At 43.5% G+C, this 24030-nt stretch overlaps 1 long non-coding RNA gene across 1 annotated transcript in view; it reads right to left on the bottom strand.

Annotated features, from left to right (window-relative positions):
• Positions 1-226: 226 nt before the first annotated feature.
• The window catches only part of LOC131482624 (uncharacterized), a 171026-nt gene continuing 147222 nt past the window's right edge, over positions 227-24030 (bottom strand). Inside the window, exons 3-5 of the long non-coding RNA XR_009247170.1 lie at positions 4106-4174; positions 2826-2970; positions 227-275 (exon numbers count right to left, since the gene is read on the bottom strand). This is a non-coding gene — a long non-coding RNA (uncharacterized LOC131482624). The remainder of the gene's footprint in view (positions 276-2825; positions 2971-4105; positions 4175-24030) is intronic.

Below are 24030 nucleotides of genomic sequence, written 5' to 3'. Positions count from 1 at the left end.
GCCTACGCTAAGGCCTATATTTTACCTATGCTTGTAATTAATGCTGATATTCATGTGTTTCCAGTGAGATAATTCTTGGCATACTTGATATACTCCAGAAAGTAATTTCTGAACTTGAGCTGGAATTGTCTTCCCACCAACGTGGCATATGCCAAGCACAGATGACCAAGCACAGGTTGTTAGTGTCTAGTCTTGGTGTTCTGGTTACATTCAAGTACTGTCCATCTCTCAAGAAACACTGGTCCTTACTCTACTCTGCCTGTTTCCATTGATTGCTAAAAGAAATGAAAAGTGTGTTTTGAGCTAAGAATGATTTATGATTGGAATAGGATAACTAAGAGTGAGAGAATGTGTATGTGGTAAATACAGTGGTGTTTCAGAGTTCATGAGAAAATGGAATTAAAAGAATAGTTAATTTTGGCATGGGAAACAATGAAATCCATGCATCATTCTTCATGACAGGCGTTTTTTGCAACCTTTGCAAAGATCTCTTGCGTGAGTACACGGTCAGTTCCTGCTTCATTGGCCCGATAGATATTGTGCATGGCTGTGAGAGCTATGCACCACAAAGGCATTTTTTTAATCACCTTGCACCTTCGTAAATTTTTATGGGTCTCAACAACTCAGCCCAGTACAATTGAGTACACAGAAAATCCAGTTTTGTTTGCTTTTTTCCCCTCTAAAGTGTGACATTTATTTTCATCTGGTAGCTTAATAACCAATACATTACTTAAAATTAGAAACTAAAAGGGGGATTGACGTGGCCCAAAACTAAGAGTTCTAGCCTGCTTTTCAGAAATTGCAGAACCTCTATCAACTGAATACCTCCTGTGTACCAGGCACTTTGAGGAGCTGCCACTGGAGTACAACTCAGGCAGACACACAGAAATAGAACAATGCCTCTTAGAGGCTAATGCTGTGGGGAAACCTCTCTCTCCAACCTTGGGCCCCTTATGACTCCGTGTCAGCGTGGTAGGATGCCCAAGACCAAATATCCTGAATGCCATCTCTGATGTCACTGATCTTTCATTGTTTAGAAAACAGAATAAAATGATAGCATTGATGGCACCAAAGTTCAGTCTTGGCACAGAATGGACTCTGACAAAGCTGAGGAGGAAGACAATGGGAGAGAGAACATGCAAGGGGCCTTCAGTGTCTGCCAAGAGCAGTTACCCGTAACCCACTGTGAATTCAGGCTTCGGCACTTCTTGGCTTAAAGTGGCACGTGCTACTACGTCAAAGATGGTTTCACATTCTCAGTGTCTTGTTGAGACACAAACTTGGGCTGACCTGTTGAAAATTTGCTTTTGAAAACAATTTAAGTTGACAGGATTTTTGAACATTTTGGATTGACTTTAATTAGATTTAGGAAGTTGTCAAAAATATATGAAAAGGGAACATGAACCACAAGCACATGTTTGTGTTTTTTCTCGTTCGGATGTGATGAAGGAACATCAGTACTAACCCACAGTTTGACAGTAGCCTTGTGTGTATTTATCATGGAAGACGGTCATCATATTTTTTAAAATCAATTTTGCAAGGAGATTCATGTGCCAGAGAAAGGTTAAGTAAAGTTACATTAAAATTGCGGTATTTTGAGGAATATTTTGTATAAACACATGGCTTCGTACAGTTCTTGGTGGAAAGTGGCTGCTTGACAAATGTTGACTGACTGAGACCACAGTCGAGGAGCAATTACTTAAGGTTTTGCACTTAGAGAATGTATTTTCTCCTGTGGACCAAAACTGCTCTACAATGTGACAGGTAATTTGGCCTGAAAGCAAAGCGGCAGACTGGTACAAAGGCCAGGGTGAGGTGGGAGAGCTAATGTATTACAAAACTAGTGACCATCACTCATGGCATCTGTGAATACTGGAGACATGTGTCCGCCTGCGTTGCATAAGTCTTGCTTCCTAAGTATTTATGGGTGTTTCTGGGCTGTTTCTTTGTGCTAACAGGTAGACAGTGCAGACAGTGCTGGTGTATCACACTGCCTCTCATGAGAGCATGGGGAGGGGGCGGGACAGAGATGCCATGACACCTTCTTGCCACTCTTCCCCCACCTACCTATCCCTGCTCCCACTCTCCCCCTGCGTGCATCCCCTCCCCATCTCCCATTCTTCCCACTTCCCTGGAGGGGCCCCAGCTTTCCATTTTCACCGTTAGCCCTCTGCCTGGGTCTCACATTACAGGAAAGCTAGAGCTCTCTAAATGGCCCGAGGGAAGGATAGGCTCACATTTCATTCCCCTGGAAATTTAGAATTACAAATTAATCTACAGGAAACAATTGTTTGAACAATTTAAAATGGATACAGGCAGCAGTCTCTACTGTCCCCTTCTTGAGCACCCAGCAGAGTGATGGAGGGGCTGAGCACTGCTCCAGTGCTGCTTCTGGGAGCCTCACTCGGCACATTCTAACACTCACTTCTTAAAAGGGTTAAGTGACCTAATGGAAGATATTTACAGCATCACGATTCTAGTATGACTACATTCATTTTTCACTTGCTGAGACTGTCAGCTACTTAACAGCCTTTTGAGTTGTTTTGACTATAACATTTTGCTTTTATACCTTAGTGCAGAAACACCAGCTATAGAATTCCTGGAGTCTGGGAGGTTGAATATGAAAAGTTTAGGCAATGTGATTTTTTTTCAAGCCTGCTCTTACATGCTACTTCTGAGTCTTCTGAAATTACTACAGCACTTAAGTCCCTCTTTCACTACTCTGCATTGTTCCTTCTTGTCTGTCTTCCTGTTTTTCAAAATTGCACAAAACAATGGGTCCTGTAAAAAGACTAGTGATTCTATTATTATATTAAGCTCATTACCTCATTCAAAAGTGTCCACCAAGGAGGAGCTGGATATTGTAGTTGATGGATGAGGCTTTGAGGAGCGCAGTGGCCAGTGTGAGAAACATTCATTTGCTGCTCACAATTTGTCGAGGCTCTGGACTGGAGAACACAGCCTCCTGTTCTGTAGAAAGCACAGAAAAAGAGAAGGCAAATGACTCCAGAGTCAAAAAGAGAGTGGTACAACCTGGATGACATGGGGGCATTGAGGCAGCAGAGAATGTTCATGACAGAGTGATCCAGAAAGTTCCCGGCACTGCACTAGGCTGGAGAAACCAGGAAGATGTCACAGGTAGGGATGAGGGAGGAGCACTCTCACCCCAACAGGAACAAACGAAAGGCCCAAAGCTTTGTGCATGCCTGGAATGTGTGGGAACTGCTGTTGGGTTTCTCTGGGGCCTCAGGTGCTGGCAGAGGGAGTTATATGCTAGAAGGGAAGTGAAATGACTACAACTTGCCTGCATTTAACAGAGTCGTGGCTAACACTGGGACAGAATGTGTCATGGCATGTTATTCTAACCAAATGAATATACTCTCCAAAAATAGTGAAATATTGAAGGGGAGGTTTCAAGAGTTGGGTCAACATGCCTCCCTTTCTTTGTTAAGACTAAAGGATAGCTACACAGAAGGGAAGCACTTATTTATGATTTATTATTATTATATAAGCACCAAACCTTCAGTTTAAAAATCTGTCCTATGACATCATCATATGAGTATCCTGATGATGCTTTTTTTTTTTTGGTCCTTTTCCCCTTAACTTCATGTTACCATCAATGACTTGTTTGGAATCCAGCTAAGAACATTTTCAGATGTAAGGAAAATGAAACCCACTGGAAATGAGCCTGTAGAACTTAGCCCAAGTTCATTATCATCCAACAACTTTGTGTCCTTTGCTTAACTGTACTTCCACTCCTCACTCATTCTCTCTGGGGATGTTGGTCCCCAGTTCAAGAAGCACTGGACTAAAGAGAAAGGACCCTGACCCAGTCAAGTAACCTATATTAGTGCGTGCCTCTGTGTGGAAGTGGAAATGAACAGTTCTCACCTTATTTCCTGACAGTACTGGAAGATTAGAGGACTTGTAAGTTCACGATCTCTTTAAGGACTGACGCCTACCAAAGACTGCAGGGATGCTAGCTTTAAGCTCAAAGCCTTGTTTCAAAATAGCAGTAAGGTGTTTGCAGAACTGGTTAAATTATTCCTGGCTGTGGACAAACCCCTCACTCAGAAATAGTTTTTGTTTTTCGTGTGTTATTTACCTGTTAATGAATCCCCAGATTCACTCATCTTTGCTTGGACAGCCAACCAACAGGTTTAGTCTCTGCTACCTGGAAAAGAACATAAAGCATAACATGACTTTTATACGGTATTTTTTTATTGATAAAATTGACCTCTTGCTTGAATGGACAGTTTTCCTCTTTATAGTTGATGCATACACCCGGGAACACAATCAGAAGATTCCTATTGATTGTTCTGAAGCAATTTAGTTCTGGTCATGGTTGTAGTGGATTTGCAATTATACTGAGGAGAAGGATTATTGACTGGGCCTGGTAATTACCACACTGACATCAGATTCAGCCGCAGGTGAAGTTAACCAACATCTCCATGTTGGTGTTCCTCTTGTAAGAGATTTGCACTCTTACAATCCCGAGGTGAACAGCCCAGACTGCTGTGTCGGTCACAGTAACGCATTTCACCGTACAGTTCATGTACATTGGGTTTTAGCAGCTTAAGGTAGTGATGCAGGAACGGCACACATTTAGGGAGTTAATTATGAACCAATGCCACATATACTATATGTTCGCAAAAATACATAAAAAGCACTATGTGATAAAGCAATGACTTCTGAACAGACGCTAAATATAAATAGATTTTTTTGCTCATGTGTTTAATCAAATGGTCTATTATAGAGTGAATCCATTTTTAGTGAATTTGAAATTGTTAGTAATAAAAAGCATGTGCAATGATCATAGTTTATCCTTAGAAATCAAAAATGTTTGGTGCACAAAAACTCAAGTGTAAATCAGTACTTTGGGGGTAGGTTCAGTGGAACCTGTGGGTACATAAAGGGTGTGGGGAGCTAGCATTCTCCTTTACTTAGTACTGTGTTTGAATACAAAAATCAATGGGCTAGCATTAGCAACAAGGTGGGCCTTCTACAGAGAAGCCTGACTGGATGTCAGACTGCAGGGATTGCACTCAGAAATCCGCAAATGACAAATGTAGTGTGTGTACTTGGCATATAGTTGAACATTTGGTAATTAGTCATTAAGTTTTCTCATCGGCTTCTGCATTTCCATTACATGTAAATTTCCCCATTGAAAGTGATACAACCAGAAATTCTTTTACCTACAAGAACACTTCAAGTTGGACTCTTTCTCTTAAAACAGAACTTTGTACTAACCATGGATTTTTACATGCCCTCAGAATTTGCTTATTTGAAAAAGGAAACAGGATGGTAATTTGGAAGGTATCCTCATTTACTTCTGCTTTGAGAGAAAGATTCCCACTGTCTCCAAATCCAGGTGTGTTTCTGTTCTGCTCCTTGTTGCTTAACTTAATGTTTAAATCTTTTGTACTCGTACCAGAAGATGGTTTATTTCTGCAGAGATTCAATTTAGACCAAGAACGACTGCTGCTTTCTCATTGTCTTCTGGAGCGCAATAATTCCAGGATCAATAGAATAGCCTTCAAGGGGTTGGTTTCATATCTTTCAGGACAGAACTGTTATGATTTCAGAGTTTAGATAGGGTATGTCTACAATGGGAGGGCCTTTCTACGCCTGAGGATTTGCTCAAGGAGTTAGGGTCTTGATCAGGACACTTGTACTTTACTCTCTCTAGTCTCGAAGGCCACCGTTGAGGCCTACTCTACCAGATGTCTCCCATCCCTCAAACTATCAGCTGGACCAAGCTGCTGGAGAAGGCTGCCAGTGCCACCTTTTAGAATGTGAGCTCTGAGGGGCCAGCTCAGTTAGCCAGAGGTAAAGCTCATTATTCTGATTTCCTTGTGGTCCAGTTAGCACAGGGAAGAGAAGTCATTGGCTTTGTAGCCCCAAGGAGGCCTTGTCATGAGATGCTTCTAAGTCTCTCCACAGGCACAGGAACCAAGTGGGCCTGGGTCTCTTAGCACACATGAAACAGCATACAGATGGTGCAGTGCAGACCCATCAGCGCCGTTCAGAAACTGGTCATCAGGGGAGAAATGCTTGAAATGCTACCGCGGGAGAGGCAGGGACAGGGAATGTCAAGGCCTCTGTGAAGCTAGGGGAGACCCACGGGGGGCGGGGGAGGAGGCTATCTGCTGCAAGGCAGGCAGCGCCAAGGTCTGAGTGACTGGCATAGGCTGTGATTGTATCTGAATCATTCAGAAAACAAAACGTGGGAAGAGCAAATGTTTGCTTTTAACAGAGAACAAGAGATTCAACTTGTTCTTGTAAGGAAGGCCAGGTTGATTAAGTCAAGAAAAGAGGAGGAACAAGTATGTCCTATTTAAGACTAAAATATTTGCAGAGATTTAATGCTATAAAAAGGGTGACACAGAGAGACACCAGGTATAGAATATCTTACTGGGTCACTGGAATTGAAACTCCTGTCATGGAGGGATTATCGGGTTTCTTAAAAACCTCCATTCTATATGGCAGCATATTACAAAACACAGTGTCCATCCTCAAACATCTGTGAAACAGAATTACTGACATTTTAGCAATGTCATTTTGAACTGTAAAATAGGACGCACAGGTGTTCTTGGATCTGGATTGTGGCACACTGGGGTGAGCTACTGCCTGTGACAGATCCTTGCTCTGAGCACGAGTTTGTGTCCTGGCTGCTGGGGTTCCTATTTGGCTTGGTGCGCATGCTCCTGAGAAGGCAGCAGGTAGTGGCCCAAACACTCGGGCTGCCTCCAGCCACAGCGGAGGTGGCAATGGCTCTGGCTCTGGCCTGGCATGCAACTGGCTGCTGAGACCATTTAGCGGGTGAACCTATGAATGGAAGATAGTTCCTCCCCTCCCTCTCTCAACTGCTCTGCCTTTCAGAGAAATGAGTCTTGTAGAAAAATAAAATACCCCTTCTTTAATCATCTATTCTTTGGTTTTTATCTAACACCAAATTCCAGAGTCAAAGGCCCCAAGGTAATTTAAATGAGATGATAGTGACGTCGGAGCAAAAGGTGGGGTCATTTTAAAGAAAACTTGTAGCTGAAATAAAGGTGCAGTGGGAGTGGAGACAAATACTTCATCCCCCCCCCTGCATCAAAGTGTGTGAGTCTGACATGTAAAAGCACTGGGCCAGGTCCAGAGAGATACACAGCTAGGGGAGCAGTGTGGATATTTTTTTCTGACGGTCCTTAGTAATACTGACTTGGCATAGCTCTGCTCTGTGTCACAGTCTCCCCCCCATCAGTTAAGGCATGAAGCTGGAATCGGGGGCCAGAGAACAAAGAGAAATGCAAATATCCAGTTTTTAAAAGTAACAGTGAAAATTCTCCTTCTAGGAAAAAGATGGCAGAAGTAGAGATGTAAAAACATGCCATCTCCCCCTCCCCTTCTCTTTCCTGTACCCTCCACATCTCCCTCCGTCTTCCTACTTGACTGCCTAGCGTTTATCTACCCATATAGATACATCTAATGTAGAGATAAGATGCCATACCTTCTACTTGAAATACACAGTTAGCTGTCTTCTGAGTGTATCAGGAATCTTAATTTGATTTTGCCGGAGCCTTAAAGAATGATGAACTCTTACATTTGCAAAATCAAATTAGAGTGAGCATTGCAGTGTAATAAGAGATTGATGATGAGCCCTTTCTTTATAAATGAGGTGTCTGGAAATTCTTCAGCACTTGTGGCAGACACACCCTCTGAATTTTCTCTGCCACACATCTGCACATCCCCAAGGCACGCAAGGAGAGGGCAGGTCACACAGACACCGGTGTGGCCACACGCTCCTGGAATGTTCCCACAGTGCGGGCACAAACAGCCACCATCCCACTGCTGCTCTTGCTGCCATACTTAGTCACTGAGACTAGCCAGCTGGGTGGGCCTGAGGAACACTCAACTGGACTCTTGCTCCTGTCATTAAAAACTCAACTAGGCAGAAAGCTAGGAAATGCAGCAGCTGATGAAGATAAAGCTGAGCGCTCTCAGGCTTATCCGTAATTAGACGTTGGCCTGGATTCTTGTCAGACACAGGGGACAGTGCTGCAGCTAGGTCGCAGTTGCAGGGGACACCACGTGCATTCACACTGGCATTGCAAGGGATTTAGATAAGTACTTCAGGTAACAAAAATCAAAAGAGGAGCATGATAGCAATGGAAGCTTTACATGATTGCAACTGAGTGCACCTTTATTACAGCTTATCAGTCTCCAGACAGCTACAACCCAGCCTGTATAGTGCCTTTCTCCTGGTGCTGTCTTGGATGGAAGGTCAAAGGCATTCAAATGTGTATGTCCTATCACACTGTGTCGCACCTGCCACTCACACAGACGCACCACTTGGCTCCTGTGCTTGGCACCCAGGCTCCCTCAATGAAGCCTTGAGGCTTCCTCATTGCAAACGTTCCACAGATCTCAAATGATTGTCTCATGGGCAGGGGTTGCAAACAACACAACAGTGAAGGGTCACCCAACTACTCCCGGCCTAAATGCATGCGTGGTAATATGCAAGTATCAGGGTGTCTTGTCCAGATTACGGTTAGAGCTGGCAATGCATTTGACATATTCAGATAGCTAATATTCTGTTTTATTAGAACCCTCTCTCTATATGTGGTCTCAACATACACAAAAGCTGTGTGTTTTCATAATGTGTATAAGCACTTCAGACGGTAAGCTGTGCACATTGCAGCTAGCAGATGGTCGCTCTTATCACAGATAAAAGCATATATAGATGTTGCTTAACTACAGCCTCAGCAAGGATGGATAAGAGAAGAATTCTCTCCACATCACAGCTTACATTACCCATCTACTTAGGCAGCAAACAGCATATGTTTTTCTGCTTTGGAAAGGCACTACTTGAGAAGAAAATATGATTTAGATAAGCTTACAGATAACCTGATGCTAAAATACAAATGCTGTGTTAACTTAAAGTTAGCTTGTGCTTGGAAGACCTGCTGCATGCCTGTTGCCAGATCAATGCGGGTTTCCCAGTGAAATCAACTTTCAGGAGACCAAAGAATAGATTTTTTTTTTGGTAGGATTTTGCCCATTCCATATGTCTTGTGATATTTGGGACATTCTTATATTAGAATCGTGAGTAGCTTATCAAGAGTTTGAAATCACACGGAAGGGATGCAAACAAGTCCACACACTCAGTGCCAAATCTGACAACCAGAGTTTTCAGCTCCTGGTTACTCTCCCTCTCTCCCTCTCTCTCTCTGTCTCTGTCTCTCTCTCTCTGTCTCTCTCTCAAACTTGGAAGGCAGAGAAAGAGAATACAAGAGTTCTCTTTTGGTTCTTCCTGCTCATGTCCAGAAGAGCTGGGGATGCGCCAGGCTGAAGCCCGGAGCAGAGAACTCCAGCCAGGGATTCAACTTCTTGGACCATTGTAGTCATTCAAGAAGCTGGAGTCCAGAGCCACAGCCTGCTAGCTCATCCAGGCACGGTGATGGAGGATGCACTTCTTTCCCCTGGTACAGTAAACACCTACCCCCACCACTGGGTGTTTAGCTCACACTCTGTGTGCTAGGTGACAAAACAAGCTGCCCCCAAGTATCTGTTCTGGGGTCTTTCTGGGTGCAAACAGCCGGCAAGGATTTTGTGCCTTTATCTGAATGATGCAAGTTTAGATAATTCTGGATGCAGCTCTCACCTCCCACATCCCTGCCCAGCGTTTTCGATTTTTGTTTTATAGCTCTCTGGATAATTGTTTCACTTTGGATCCATAAGCTTAGCTTTTTTTTGCTTTCATTTATGAATCTGGTTTATTATTTCAGACTAAGATCTATCTAGCCTCATAAAAAAGGAGACAGACTTTAAACACTCCACATGTACACATTTGTATTCTTGGGGTGAGATCAGCCTTCAGCCTTGGAGGTTAAATGGAGTTCAGATAATTTTCTGTTTTTATTCTCTGCTCTGGCTTTTGTCTCACGTCTTCCAGCAAAACTGAATAAAGATGTCTCCATGTTACATCAGGAGATTCAATTACTTTCCGAAAGCCAAGTAAGCAACCGCAGATGAACGATCACACCCAACGTGTTTTGATTCTCCACAAACTGAGGTGACACTTTTGTTTTCTCTCTCTCCAAGAGCAGAGAAGACATGTGAACCCCCGCATCCCCCCCTTCCGGAGCTGTCGCTTGCAGGGCCACAAGCGCCGGCTGAACTCCTGGCAGCCAGCCAGCCAGTCTCTGCAGCCCAGCCCTGCCCTGCCCTGCCCTGCGTCCATCTGCTCCAGCCGCTCCGGTGTGTTCCACCACGGGTCAAAAGCAGGGAGGCAGCAGTATTAACATTACATTAATCTGGACAGACATTTTCACTGGGCGAGATAGGCTAATGTTACACAGACCTTAAAAGCCTGGGGTGGGGGTGGGGTTGGAGTTACGGTAATTGTCAAGGGGAGAGAGGCTGCAGAGTGGCTTCCTCCATGGAACATTGCAGGATAGCCCAGATGCATAGAGTGAGGATACAACACTCTCTCTTGTGAAACAGCCATTTCAAACAGAGCTTAGGGTCACTTGCACATTAACTATGAGCTCTTTTCTTTCCTGTTCATTTCTGTGTCCCCCCACACACGCGCACACACAGCCTCCAAGCATATGAATTAACTGATGAAAACTGCATTTGCATCCAAACACCCTACACAGCATCACACTGCTTTGTATTACCCAAGTGTGATAAAATGCCAACTATTCCCAAGCTCTTTGCAAATCTTTTAAAAAATAAATGTGACCCTGTGTGGACACCTCCCCTGTCCTCCTCTCCATCTTTTTCATTTTATTGTCGAGAGAACTGCTTCTTCAGGATACACAGCTCTGCCGCCAACTGGTGTCAATATAACCTACGGCAGAACTTCCTGGCCCTCCGTGGAGCACACTCTGAGGCAGAGTAGCGAGCACAATGGAAATGTAACATCAGCTCAGAGAGGGGATCTTTTTCACTCACTAGCTTGTTGGTTAGGGGGCAAAAAGGCAGTTTAAGATTCATGCCTTTAGGCATATCAGAAACCATTAAGAACTACATTTCAGGAAATTGGAACGTCTGAAAAATTCAATTTGTACTCCTTGATTTTCTCTTAGCCAAACAGGAAAAACATTTGACAGAAAATGAACAGTTTAAACATCCACACAATTAGGAAGTACACAGCCATGCTTTTGAAGTTCTGCACAGTTGACATAAAAATTCCTTTTGTGCTAGAGTAACAGATGTCTCTCTGGGTAGAAAAGTAACCTAACCTATGCAAAGTACACGTTTCTTTCCTTATGGACTAAGTGGAAGTGTAAGCTTATGGACCTTAACAGGAGAGCCTGGTTTCCTTCCCCCCTTCTCTCTCTTTTGTCATGTTAAGTGGGAAAGATGGGAATGGGTAGAATCCCCAAGCTTTTTAATCTCTGAAAAGTCAAGAAAAATTTGGCAAGCATTTTCATTACACTGCTGTAACACTTCTTGTTCTCTGTTCCTTGTCAAAAAAAAATTTTTTTATCTAAATGGAAAATTCACATAGGGCATAGGTTAATGAATATGCATGGATCTTCATGCACTGATATACATATGATAGCTCATCTACAAAGAACGGTTTGGGAGACTTGTTATCTGGCCAGCAAAGCCTGTAGTGAGTTGAGATAAAGGAGAGTCCAATCCCCTCAGCCTTTGCAATTGCTTTCTATTCTAATCGCCGCACTGAGCATCTGTCCCCAGGCAGGCGGCTTGTTCAGTCTAGCAGATAACACAAGCAGTGGATGGTGGCTGTGCAGCCCTTCCCACGCACAAGGAACGGGCGTGCCAGTCCTCTGATGACAGAGGCAGCGGGAGAGAGCTCTCAGAACTGTAATTGCCTCTGTTATGAAACATCTTCACCTGTTAGCCAAAGCTCAGTTGAATCACAGCAGAAATTATTAGCAGTGGCTGTTTTCAAGCCAGCTTCATGGGAGCTGCTGCTGCTGCTGCTGTTCACTTAACACAGATGAATAGGTGTGCAGGACGAGACTAAGTGGAGATGACACCCCAATGACTATTTGCTGGCAACCCTGCTGTGGGGAGCCGGCTTGCACAACAACAGCCAATGGTTCACAAGCCCACGGTGGGGGGGGCTGTTCATGGCACTGGACCCCACATGGGACCCCTCATGACCTGCTCATGATGACTGGTTGTTCAGGGCAGCTTTAGGCAGCTAAATCATTTGTTCCATTGGTTTCCACAAAGACTGGCAAACACGAGTAGTTTCTGGGGACGTTCATGCTGGTTGGAGAAGCCTGCTTCCCCAGTGGCCACGGGTATTCTTGCTCCAAGTGCCTGACGCGTATGCCAGTGAGTGGTCAGCTTCCCTTCACCCTGCAGTGTGCTGCGAGACAATTGGAAATCACAGCCCTCTGCTTACTCTGGACCGAATACGGCACATAGCAGCGTTTGATTTAGAAGCAGTGGGTGCTGATGTGTGAGATGCAGGTGTGATTTGTCACACAGCTCCCAATAACTGCCCAGGAGGATTCACCACCGTGACAGTGAGAAGTGCGCTGGGGAGAGGGCTATCAATGGTCTAGCCAATCACCTGGCCACATTAATTATCAAGGCCGATCACTAAGTCAGAAAGCTGCACACATTTCCTATGGGATTTCCACATCAGGCCTCATGGTGTAGCGTGTGACCTGGCCAGAACACAAACAAGCCACATGCCATTATCCAAGGCCTGCCAGGTGCAAGAGCAGAAAGCTGAATTGGAAGTACTGTGTATCTGGGACTTGAACCAGGCACTCTGCTGTGGGATGTGTGTGTCCCCAGGGGTGACTACACCTGCAACATCATCATGCCTACTGTGGCAGTTCTTGATCATGACTAGAAAGGGCTGTGATAGCTGGAGCACAGGCAGTCTTTTTGTGTTCCCAGGTGCTTTTGGGGACTGAAAACACCCCATAGCAAGGCTGCAAGATAGAGGAGAGTAGAGGCTGATACTATAGACAGCCACAGGTCAGGGCCTGCTCATTTACAGTTTTCTCGAATGGGGAGCAAGAAGAAAACCTAAACAAAGCGAAAGAATATAAACACCCAACCCGCTACAAGGTGTGATTTGAAAATAGTATGGCCTACCAGCAGGACTGGATGCATAATTTGTAGGGACTGGTATAAAATGAAAGCAGGAAGTATTTCATACAAAGATTCACAAGATTTCAACACAGCGAGCAGCAGAGATGAGAGCAAAGGCAGGGCTCCAGTGAGCACAGGGTCCAGCGTGCTAGGACTGACCATGCTTGCCCTCACAGCCTCACATTACGTTGTTCTAAGGGCACGTTGTGCAAATTCTCTGAGCATCTCCTACAGCTTAGCCACCTCAGCCACCTTTCTGTTTCCGGAAAATACCACCCTTTCTGGTCTCAGGATGTTGTTACTTGACTTTTTCTGTCCAAGACTGCTGAGTGACAGATGATGTCACTCCACATGCTCCCTGGGCTGGCTGCGTTTTCCACCTCTCAGGTACCATAAATCACCACTCTCTGTTTTAGAAGACACGCTTTAGCACTACCTCACTCCCACATGGTAGAGCCTGCCGGATCTCTCTGCAGAGCACCAATGCACATCTCTGATCCTGTGGCTTCCTGTGTAAATTATCCTGCTCACCTGACTAGAACGTATGCTTCCTAACACGGGTACTTTTTGCGTCTTGAGCCTTGGTCCGTGACTTATTCCCTGATGTATCACACTTAGCCAGATCTGGCTGGCTGACAGCAGAGCAGGATTTTAAGCATCTTCAAAATTCACACTGTTATTTCTTAGTTCTCTGATTTCGGGTTTATGGAAGTGGCATGAAAGATAGAGCTCACTCGCATAAATATTTCCCCGATTTGCAAGATGTTTGAGGAAAGAGGGATTTCCTCTTTGCTGACCTGTTTGTACTGTAGTTCACACACAAACACAACCTGGGAAACAAATGACTGTTTTTTTTCCCTATAGCTTTCTGTCTAAACCAACCTGACTGCACTTGTTTTCATTTAAACACCCTTTTTATTGCAGGAGCACCTTGCCAGGTCAGTATCTGGGTGGTAGACAAGGGGGACATTTCCAGGAAGCCTCAGCACAGAATCTCGCCCCAGAGGTGACTCCTCCGCCTCTGTTTTCCACTGCCCCGCCATGATCCATACCCATACCCGATCAGAGCCAAGGCTGCTTGGAACTCTGCTTTCTGTTCTCTATAATACAGTGCTACAAATAGATAGGTAAGCAGTAAATCCAGCCTTAGTTTTTCAGTGGTGGTTCTGGAAAACCGGCAAGCAAGTCCCAATACAGAAGCAGGTCCCAAGTGAGGGTCTTTCCTGGGTGGGAGAGAACCCCGTGCCTAACCCTTTACCAAAATAACCATCAACAGTTCTCTCAACAGGCCAAGTATCCTCAGTAAATAGTCACTGTCGGTCTACCAGGAGTCCTTGAAGGGAATTACCCCAAACAATTGAGATACATTTCCAAGTCACAGTATTCATCAATTGACTGTTAGAGGACATGCTCCCACAGCTGGCTTAGTAACAGACATTTCCAGACTATCAGGAAAAGCAAAAGGAAGCTCCAGATTTAATCTTAGCCTTCGGCAATTGATAGGAAGATGTGTGATGAGCGAGTCTCATTTGTGCTAAGAGGCAGAAGTGCTCTGTCCTGTTTTTCCTACAAGTGGCTCCTGTCTGGGGACAGTGACTTGTGGGCCTGCATGGCGGGTAGTAGAGAATACTGTATACCACTGGGTGTGCGTCGTTTATGTAGGGATACCCCAGAGTTTGGGGGTTAGTCTATCAAGGTTGCTGTTCCATTAATTTTTAAAAGTTAGGTTTAGGGTAGGAGATGAGGTGTTCCCAGTGCAATGGGAACTGCCCATTGACTGAAGGCAGAAAAAGCAAAGAGGCAGGGGCTTGGGTGATCATTTCTGACGCATGGGAAAGAAACCAGAATCTGTGTGGGCAAGAAGGCATCAAATGAAGCACATGTGTGTCCTTGAAAGAGGTCACTTTGTTACCATTACCAGTAAAAAAGCCTCATTTCACAGCCCTGTGGCTCCACTCCATCCTCAGACCCAACATGAAGGTTGATGGCCTCATGGCCTGGTGGCCGAGATATTTGTTTTCATGGCCAAGTGTGGGTTGCACCTCCTTTCAAAGCCCCTCTGTACTTCGAGATTGTTTTAGGGTTTGATAGAATGTTCCAAAATGTCCAAGCACTCACATATAGATACTGTTTATGTTAAACTGCAGTCTCAGAAATATGTTCTAAGTTTTAGATGCTTCTCCTGTTCCAAGCAGGGAGACAGAAAATGTTTTGGAGCCACATGCTATAGTGCCAGCAACATGGAACTCTCCCTTGAAGGAAGCTCGCTTAGTACTGAATCCTTGGTATAGAAAGGCAGGAAAAGAATTGCAGTACAATTCCAGCAGAGCCCCATTTCCCTGGTTTTTCCAGGGAGCAAGCAACACTGGGAGTTGTGCAAATCTTTCTTGAATTTCCTAGGCGACCTAAGCGTGAAGCACAGGAGCTAAACCGAGACATACATTATAGCCGAAATGATAACTTAAAGAGCATGACAGTATCTGCAGTTGGCCCTTGTCATAAAAGATGAATAGCTGTTCCTAATTGCGATTGCTTATGTCAAAAAGGATCTGTGCAACACCATGGGCCCTGCTTGCATTTTTATCTTTCTCTAGGGATCAGGTTCCTGCATCACAAGAACTACGTGTATAGCAGAGAAGAAATTTCTGTGTTATTTTGAGGGAAGAGAATGAAGGGTGCCATGTGGAACACAAAGGCCTATTTTTCACTCCAACATCAATGGTAAGATTCCTGCTGTGTCTGGTGACACGACTTAGAAATTCTTGTTCTCGGCTTTCCTCATACTCCTGGATTCAAATGACAGTGTTGGCACTTCCTTTGTAACAAAGAAATACGTGTTTTTCATTGGGGCAACACTGATATTTTATCTGTTTTCTATCATTATCTAGGGATCTTGATTTGTTTGAGATTTCAAGGGAGACAGGTTTTCTGGTGGTGCAGGAAAAATGCTGCTCAAACTTTAAAGACTACACCTTATTAGTGTTGTAAATCAATGATCTTATACTAGATTCTATCTGTAAGGACCAATTCAAACGAGATCAAGCTGGGTGTGACTCCAACAGGAACTTATGGGTGTGAATAATTAGAAAGCTCCCTTATGCCTGCAGGTGAGGTTTCTTCCAGAGCTGTCACAAAGGTCCTGCCATTGTCCCTCTGGGTCATAGACTGTTACATCACTGGGGAAAATGTCAGAGAGTAGCCCCTGGGACAGTCTTAACCTAGTGGTGTGTGCTCAGGAGTCCCTCCCACATCCACATATTAGAGCCTCAAACTGTGACTGCATTTGGAGAGGGGACCTTTCAAAAGGCAGTGAATTTGTTAGGAAGGGCTCGAATCTGAAATGCCTAGATGTGAGGATGTCAGGCAAGAGGCACACAGGGCCTATCTTCAGACGTTTGAGGGAAGAAGTATCTTCCACCTGAGCACCCAGTACTATGGGACTCAGTTTTGGGAGCTGCTCACTTCCCTGGCATTTGTAACCCAGTTCCAAGGGTCACTGTGTTTGGACCTGCCTAGGTACTGGGCCACCAACTGTTCTCAGTATCCCTAATCATTAACGCCAGGTACCATAAAGATATCATATAGGTATCATACAGATACCCAGAGAAGAAAGCAAATGTTTCCACTTGGTATAAATGATCACTATAATAATATTCATCATATTGGGGGAAATTTCTACCTTTTTATGTTGTAGCATTTGCATATTAATCAAGGCATCCCTGCATTTTTATGTGTTACTGTATTTGATTTTTTGTTTTGTTTTGCAAAGAACACTCAGGTTATTAAGGGTAGGGACTTTAGCCAGTGGGTGCACAGGCTACCTAGGTGTCCAGGTTGAGACTTAACAAGATTTGGTCTCAGTTTGTAGGCAGCAGCTGCTGCTGGCATTCCAGACTGGGCAGCTATTGTTATCTGGACAGGCAGCCCTAAAACCCCAGAGGGCAGCTCACAAGATGAAACAGATGGCTCCTAGGATCAGGAATCGGGAGTAGAGGTGTTTGGGCTCTTGTTGAAAGGGTGAAAGTCCCTGTGAGGGTGTCTGAGAGGCTCCGTCACCAAGAACAACTGTTCTCTAGGTGTGTCTGAGTAACTCAGGTGTCTGGCTTCCCCTAGGGTGCATGCCAGCTCTCTGAATTAATGAGCCAGTTTCCTGCGTTTTCTCCTACATTTTCTCCCAAAGCCTGGAAGGGAGAGCCTGTGCTTTGGTATAGGTACCTGGAGCATGGGTTAGGTTTTAATGTGTTTAGTCAGAGTGGACTAACTACCTTCAGTTTGTCTTCCCTTCACTGTTCCTTCAAATACATGAAATCAGGTGCAAAATCAAAACAAAGAGCCCTTCTCCACATGTGGAAATCACAGCAGCCTGCAGTGAATGAACAGGCTAGGAGATGTCCAGGAAGCGAGGCCTGGCGCTCAAGGACACAAACCTAGGCTTTGTGAGTGCTCATGCTCTTCCATCAACAAGGTACACAGGAAGCAGGCTGAGATAAGGAAGACAGTCATCAACTGTTTGGCGTGAAAGAGAAGAACAGGTAGTAGCTGGTAAAAGACTTGGTGTAACAGGAAAGGTTCTGTGTTTGGAGGCAGTCAACGTGCATGGACTGAGGAGCCAGGAGAAACTGACAAAATGTCACCCAGAGACAGACTAGGTTTCCACACTCAATGGGAAGGAAGGGATGTGATGAGCCAAAGACCCCGGAAAGGGTTCATGTGCGTGTCTGAAATTAGAAGTCCTAGCAGCGATGAGGGGTGCATATTTGGAACTTTAGCACATTACAATAATATTACCCTGTGTCTATCCTAAAGTGGCATTGGTAAGCCCAGATGGGCTCAGCCCTGAAGGCCAATTCCTTCAGAGCTGCTTCTCATGCCCAGGGACGTGTGCTGGAAAGAGGAGGATTTAAACCAGTTGAATTCTGCCATCCAGAAGGATGTCAGGGTGCAGCTGATCAAGACTAGCATAAAGATCAGAGCCTTTTGACTCCATGATGGCTGCGTCAGCATCACTGATAGAAACCATGATGTTCTGGTCACAAAGGCCATCCTGCTAGTGATGCTCCTGGAGGCAGCTTTAAGGCTGTCCACATAACCAATGTGGCTCCTTGGCCTTATTAAGAGGCAAGATGGGAAGACTCAATGTATATTGTAGTTGTCACAATATACCAATCATAAATATTCATGTTCCAGAAATGTTTTGTATCTTACTTCCTCCCTCTTACCATCTCAAAGATGCACTTGTGTGTTTTACCAATTTTAGGAATTGGACAGAATTCTCGTTTGACGTAGGGAGAAGTGTCCTTCTGGAAATAAGCTAAAAGTCTTAAAGCAATGCACAATATTCTAGTACATAATACTTGAAAAGAGAAATTAACATGTATTATACATGTTCACTATGCAAATATTTTTAAAAGAGATTAAAGGGTATAGCAAACCTCAAAGGAAAGGGTATCCAATTAAGACCTAAACATGACTTTCTGGGTGTGTGAGTGGAGAGAGACAGACAGACACTGACTCTGATGTAGGACAAGTTATGTTTGACCAGTGGGTGTCAGTTTCCTCATCTTATTGGCCTCCAAGGCTGTATCTAACTACAACAAAATCTGCATCCATGAACTGAAGTACAGATTTACACAGCCCTAAGAACCTTGTGATTGCTAACTACTGAGATGTGAGGATTTCCAACTGCAAGCCAAAATGATCTCCGACGTTAGCTCTGGTACACACCCCCTTCCACAACAAAGCTCCGTCATTTTAATTTCCCTTGTCTTGTTACTCCACTCCCAACACGGGTAACATCCTGGTGGACACCTGCCCTGCCTTCACGATTCTCTGGTCCAGATAGGACCTTACCTCTCTGAAGGTGGCTTAGGTGCATGGGCCACATTACTTCCTCCAGTCAGTTAGGGCACCATTTGCTTAATTCTATTGTAGAGGGACAGGCACTCGGCCCGTTTTCCTTGGTAAGCTTGTGGCTGCAGCTTGAAACAGAAAGATGATGATCATGGATCACTATGTTTTTGATGATCTTTGATCATTTTTGTTTTCCAAGTGATTTTCTCTTTAAATGTGATCATGCTGTTACTTAAACAGCACTTAATTTCCTCGTTAGGTATCAGCTAGCAAATGGGAGATAGATCACAAGCTGGGAAAATTGTGGGGTTCATCCAAGTCCAATCCTCACAGGGTTCATTCAGGCCCGTGAGAGGTTCCAGGACGCCTCGCGTGTCAGCATTAGAATAAGTGCAGCGTCACTGGACAAGGGTTGCTGGCAGCCTTTGCTTGCACAGAAGTCCCACATGAGGCCCTGTAATTTAAGCATGGCTCTTGGAGCTGTGACATTTGCTCAACAGATTCAAGTCAGAGAACAAACTGCCTGCACACACGGTTTTGCATGAAGGGAGGCGAAGACACTGTGAAAAGATCCACAATTTAGCCAGATAGAAATCTACAGTATTCCCCCCCCCACAACCTCTGATCAGGGTCTTCCAAAGGGGGCAAAAAGCAACGGGAACTCAGAGAGCAGAGGCAGAAGTTGTGGAGAAAGAAAAGGCCTTTAGTCAGATCAGAGGAAACAGCCCCATTACAGGTGCAGCAGAGGAGGAAGCTCTCATCCTGCTATTAGAACGAAGGAGACCTGAACTGCTCATAGCATGACAGATGTTTTCACTCGACCAAACTGTGTGCAAGAGGTACTCTGTGTAGTTACTAGCATTTTTTAATAGCCCGAAGCACTGACATATCACCACTCCCTTCCTTTCAATGGTTAACTTCTTCCAAGGGTGCCCAGTTCAGGATGGCCCATCTTAGGGTAGAATCAGTCACAATGCATGCATGTTCCAGCCTCTTGATGAGGAATTAAATAAATCAAGGAGACTGAATGGTGAAATAAAAAACTACACCTTTGGGAGTCTCAGAAGACTTACTGTGCATAGCAGATAGCTACAGAGTGTGAAGAAGGAACTATATTGTCAAAGCTGAGATATAATCCAATCTACTAGATGTTAAATAACATGAAACTATTTTCCAAAGCAGCTCTACCTATGAAAAGCTCAGCTGTATAGGATAAAGTTCTTATTTTTCATTCTTGCATGCATTTCATGACACATGACTTAAACGTTTGCTCATCTGTATGGTTGTTTTTATCCTTATAGACATAATTTTCACTTTGCTAATTACAAAGGAAATAGGGCATTTTAATTTGTTTTTTAAAAAGTACTTACTGGAAGATGAAAGTAAGCAATCCTTGTTTATTGATGAGTAAGAGTCATTTCTGTATTCTTGGTTCTAATACATTTTGCTAACACTTTGTCTAAATCTGTGATTTGTCTTTGTTCTCTGACATATTTTGCTGATCCGGTTTTTCATTTTAATTACGTTCAATACATCAGTGTTTATAATTTTGTTTTATTGTATATTGGTAGTAAAAACCTTTTTCTGAAATCATAGTGTTATTATTCCATATTGTGTTAAAGACTCACAAAAAGAATGACAACATTTTTTAATTCACTGTGCTAGATGCTAAAAACAGGTCCCCTTTGGAGTTTTCTAGAAGGATAACATTGATTATTTCTATTGTGCAAATTCAAAGTCAGTAATTAACTTCTCATTGCTCTTCGACTCCAGCACTGACTCATCACAGGTTTCTTTGTAAACTGGAGTATTGTTCAAATCTGCCTCTAGCACTACGCCCCAAAACAGAAAGAGTGATTTGCTGTGTGCTGTGGTGATGAGGGCGCAGCAACACCTCGGTGTGGATAACGTGCAGTCAGAATTCAACAACTCGTAAGGTGGCTCTTCCTCCAGGGGGACTGGATTAGTTTTGGGTGAAGATCATATATGAAAGTTAGGGAGAAAAGCAAGATTTGGAGGTAAAAATACATAAAAATCTTGGAGCAAAAAGAGTGGCATTTTTTCCAGGGAAGAAGAAACTAGCCATAGCTTGGGCAGAACAGTGTAACAGCTCAGTCATGTGACTGTAACAGTGTTCAAAAAGTTCATGGAAAACGTAGATTATAACAAAAAAGGCAAGGAGTACAATTCATTTTTTGTACCAAAGAAAAATTACCTTTAAACCCAACTTTCCATGCACTTCTTAAAGCATCCTTTTATTGCAAGCTATGGCTTCAGTTGCGCTGTTCCAGCAGGATAAGGGGGTACAAGGTTTAAGTCATTACTATGTTTATGGGATATTCTGTCCCATTCTATATTTTTCTACCCTTGCTCCAATATCATCCTTCCTTACCTAAATAATGTTCAAGTAGCTCAGAATATCTGATCAGATAAAGGCCTTTCATCTTGTTTTTCAAGAGAGGTCCTAGCTATTCCTGTTTATTTTGCTTATAAATAGGAATCAACTTCCCAAGTTCCTAACACTTACATGCATGCCCAAAGCCCGTCATAATGTGGTTTCCACTGTAGCAACTATTGATAAACTGGGGTGATACTGAGTTCCTCATCACAAGCAAACAATGTATCTTTCTATTTACAAAGGTTTTCTTTTAAAATTTCTCCTAATGATTTTTTTGCACTTGTCTGAACCATTTATACCTTTTAAAACATATGAATCATTTAAAATACTAACATTCAAGAAAGTATTTTTTGGTAAATACTTAAAATGCCCTATTTCCTTTATAATTAGCAAAGTGAAAATTATGTCTATAAGGATAAAAACAACCATACAGATGAGCAAACGTTTAAGTCATGTGTCATGAAATGCATGCAAGAATGAAAAATAAGAACTTTATCCTATACAGCTGAGCTTTTCATAGGTAGAGCTGCTTTGGAAAATAGTTTCATGTTATTTAACATCTAGTAGATTGGATTATATCTCAGCTTTGACAATAAATAAATAGTTTTTTCTAGTCTGATGTTTATGCTATGTAAACTCTAAGCTGACCATAGAAACTGAGAGTAAATTGGCAGAAGCAGGCTTCACTAAAGCATTTGGTACATTGAATTTGAGAGTTTAAATATTCCATTTGGATAAATGAAATTTGAAAGCATTTTACTTCAAAGGCAGAGTTAGAGTCTCTCAATGCTGGTTTACTCCCTAGGCTGGCCCAGTAGTTGGGAACCAGACAATGCTTGGGGCTTCCTTGGAGTGTCCCACCAAATTTTTGGACCATTTCCACTGCTTTCCCAGGCACACTAGCAGGGGGCTGGACTGAGGCGTACCAGCAGGTGTTCTAACTGGTGTCTGTATGAGATGCTGGCAATGCAGGTAGCAGCTTTACCTGTTATACAAAAATACCTTTGATATGTACCCACCCCTTCTTCAGTATTAGCAGAGCAAGTGCTTTTAAACACTGGCTTCAAGCAGTTGGGCGTCTGAGGAAATCACACAGACATCTCAAATGCCACTGAGGTTCCTCCAGTTACCTTCTGCTCACCTTGCAGTTTTCAAATTTGCTCTAATCCTTGGCTAAATTAGCGTTATTTCTTGGCACCTTTACAGAATAGGAGAAATACAAACGTTCAGTGCTTGGCATAAGTTTCTGCCCACAGAGTATTTTAATTCTTCTTGTATAATTCTTTCCAAACTTTGAGACCAACTATGACTTCCTGGCTTCTCTGAAGTCCCACATCTTGTTACAGTTTCCCACCTGTCTGTGGCTTTTGGTCTTATCCGCTTTTTCCTTCTTCATTCCATTGCATGGGCACAGTGCTCTCCAGGCTGTAGATCCTGCAGAATGTGGTTTGGCTTTAATTAACCTTTCCACAGCCAAAGCATCTAACACATGGAGGCTAGTTCCCGCTTCTTGGATGTGGCATGTGGGGTTTCTTAGAAAAGGCATAGGATCAGGGATGTCCAAGTTTCCCTGTATTCTGGCCAGCACAAGTTCTGGAAATCAGTCACCTGCTGTTCTCTCTTTATCTCTGAGTCTCGCAACCTCACCTTGACCTTGATGGGACAGTTCCCCCAATACTTTCAAGCTTTCCCACATCTGCTCCTTCACTTCTGCTCTGGTTCCCTGCTGTTTTGGCTGGAGGGCAGTGGAGGAAGGCTCAAGTGGGTGACTCAGAGGAAGCTCCCAGCTTGAGCTGGCCCAGCCCTGGGGATTGGAGCCTTTTGGGGGAGGGAACCAGCAAAAGGAATATAGCTATCTCTGCCTTTCAAATAAATCAAGTCCATTTGTTTTGTGATACTTGAATATTTACTCTCAAGGAGGATGTGTCACATTGTTGCCAGGGTCCTGCCGTGTCCTACAGGCATGCTATTGAAATTGACCTCTCAGAAAAATGGCCATGTTTTTTTGATATTATGACATTTAGGACTCTTCAGAAGTTAACCACATGGACAACAAACCTCGAAATACGAGGAATTACTGCAAAATACAACTCTGCCTTTTTCAGTAAGATTTTCTAAATTATTTGATATAAAATGGACATAACATGTATATATTATTATTTTGATCATTGCTTCTCTGTGTATTACTTGGAATTTTATTTAACTTCTAAACTGCTCACATACATTTTATGTATATACATATATATGTGTATATATACATATATATATACACACACACACATATATATAAAACATACTCGTGTAAAAGTACTACCTAGAAGCAGATACTTCAATTGTATTTATATTCCTCCTTCTACATGACAAGTCTGGGGAAATTACGTCTTATATTCTGCACTGGAGACACCCAAAACCTTAAACCCCATAAGCTTCATTTAAGCCTCAGCTCTTAAAAACTGTGTGGTAGCCAGAGACCACAGCTTCTTAGCTCTGGGAGGAAAAGAGAAATGGCTGAATTGCTGGCAGTGAAGAGTCTGTACTGACCTGTGGCACCAGGTGAAGTAGTGCCCAGCAACTGTAAATATTTATGAGGAATGCCGTGAGGCCCAGAGGTCAGTGCACTTGCGTTCACAGCTCTGGTAATAAAATCCCAAGGCTGGGTATAGCACACCCACTTAGAGAGAGAGACCCTGGACTTCCATAGT

This window comes from Ochotona princeps, chromosome 19 (assembly GCF_030435755.1).
Source record: "Ochotona princeps isolate mOchPri1 chromosome 19, mOchPri1.hap1, whole genome shotgun sequence".
In the NCBI taxonomy this organism is placed as follows: Eukaryota; Metazoa; Chordata; class Mammalia; order Lagomorpha; family Ochotonidae; genus Ochotona; species Ochotona princeps.
This window is presented reverse-complemented; position numbering and strand designations above follow the sequence as displayed.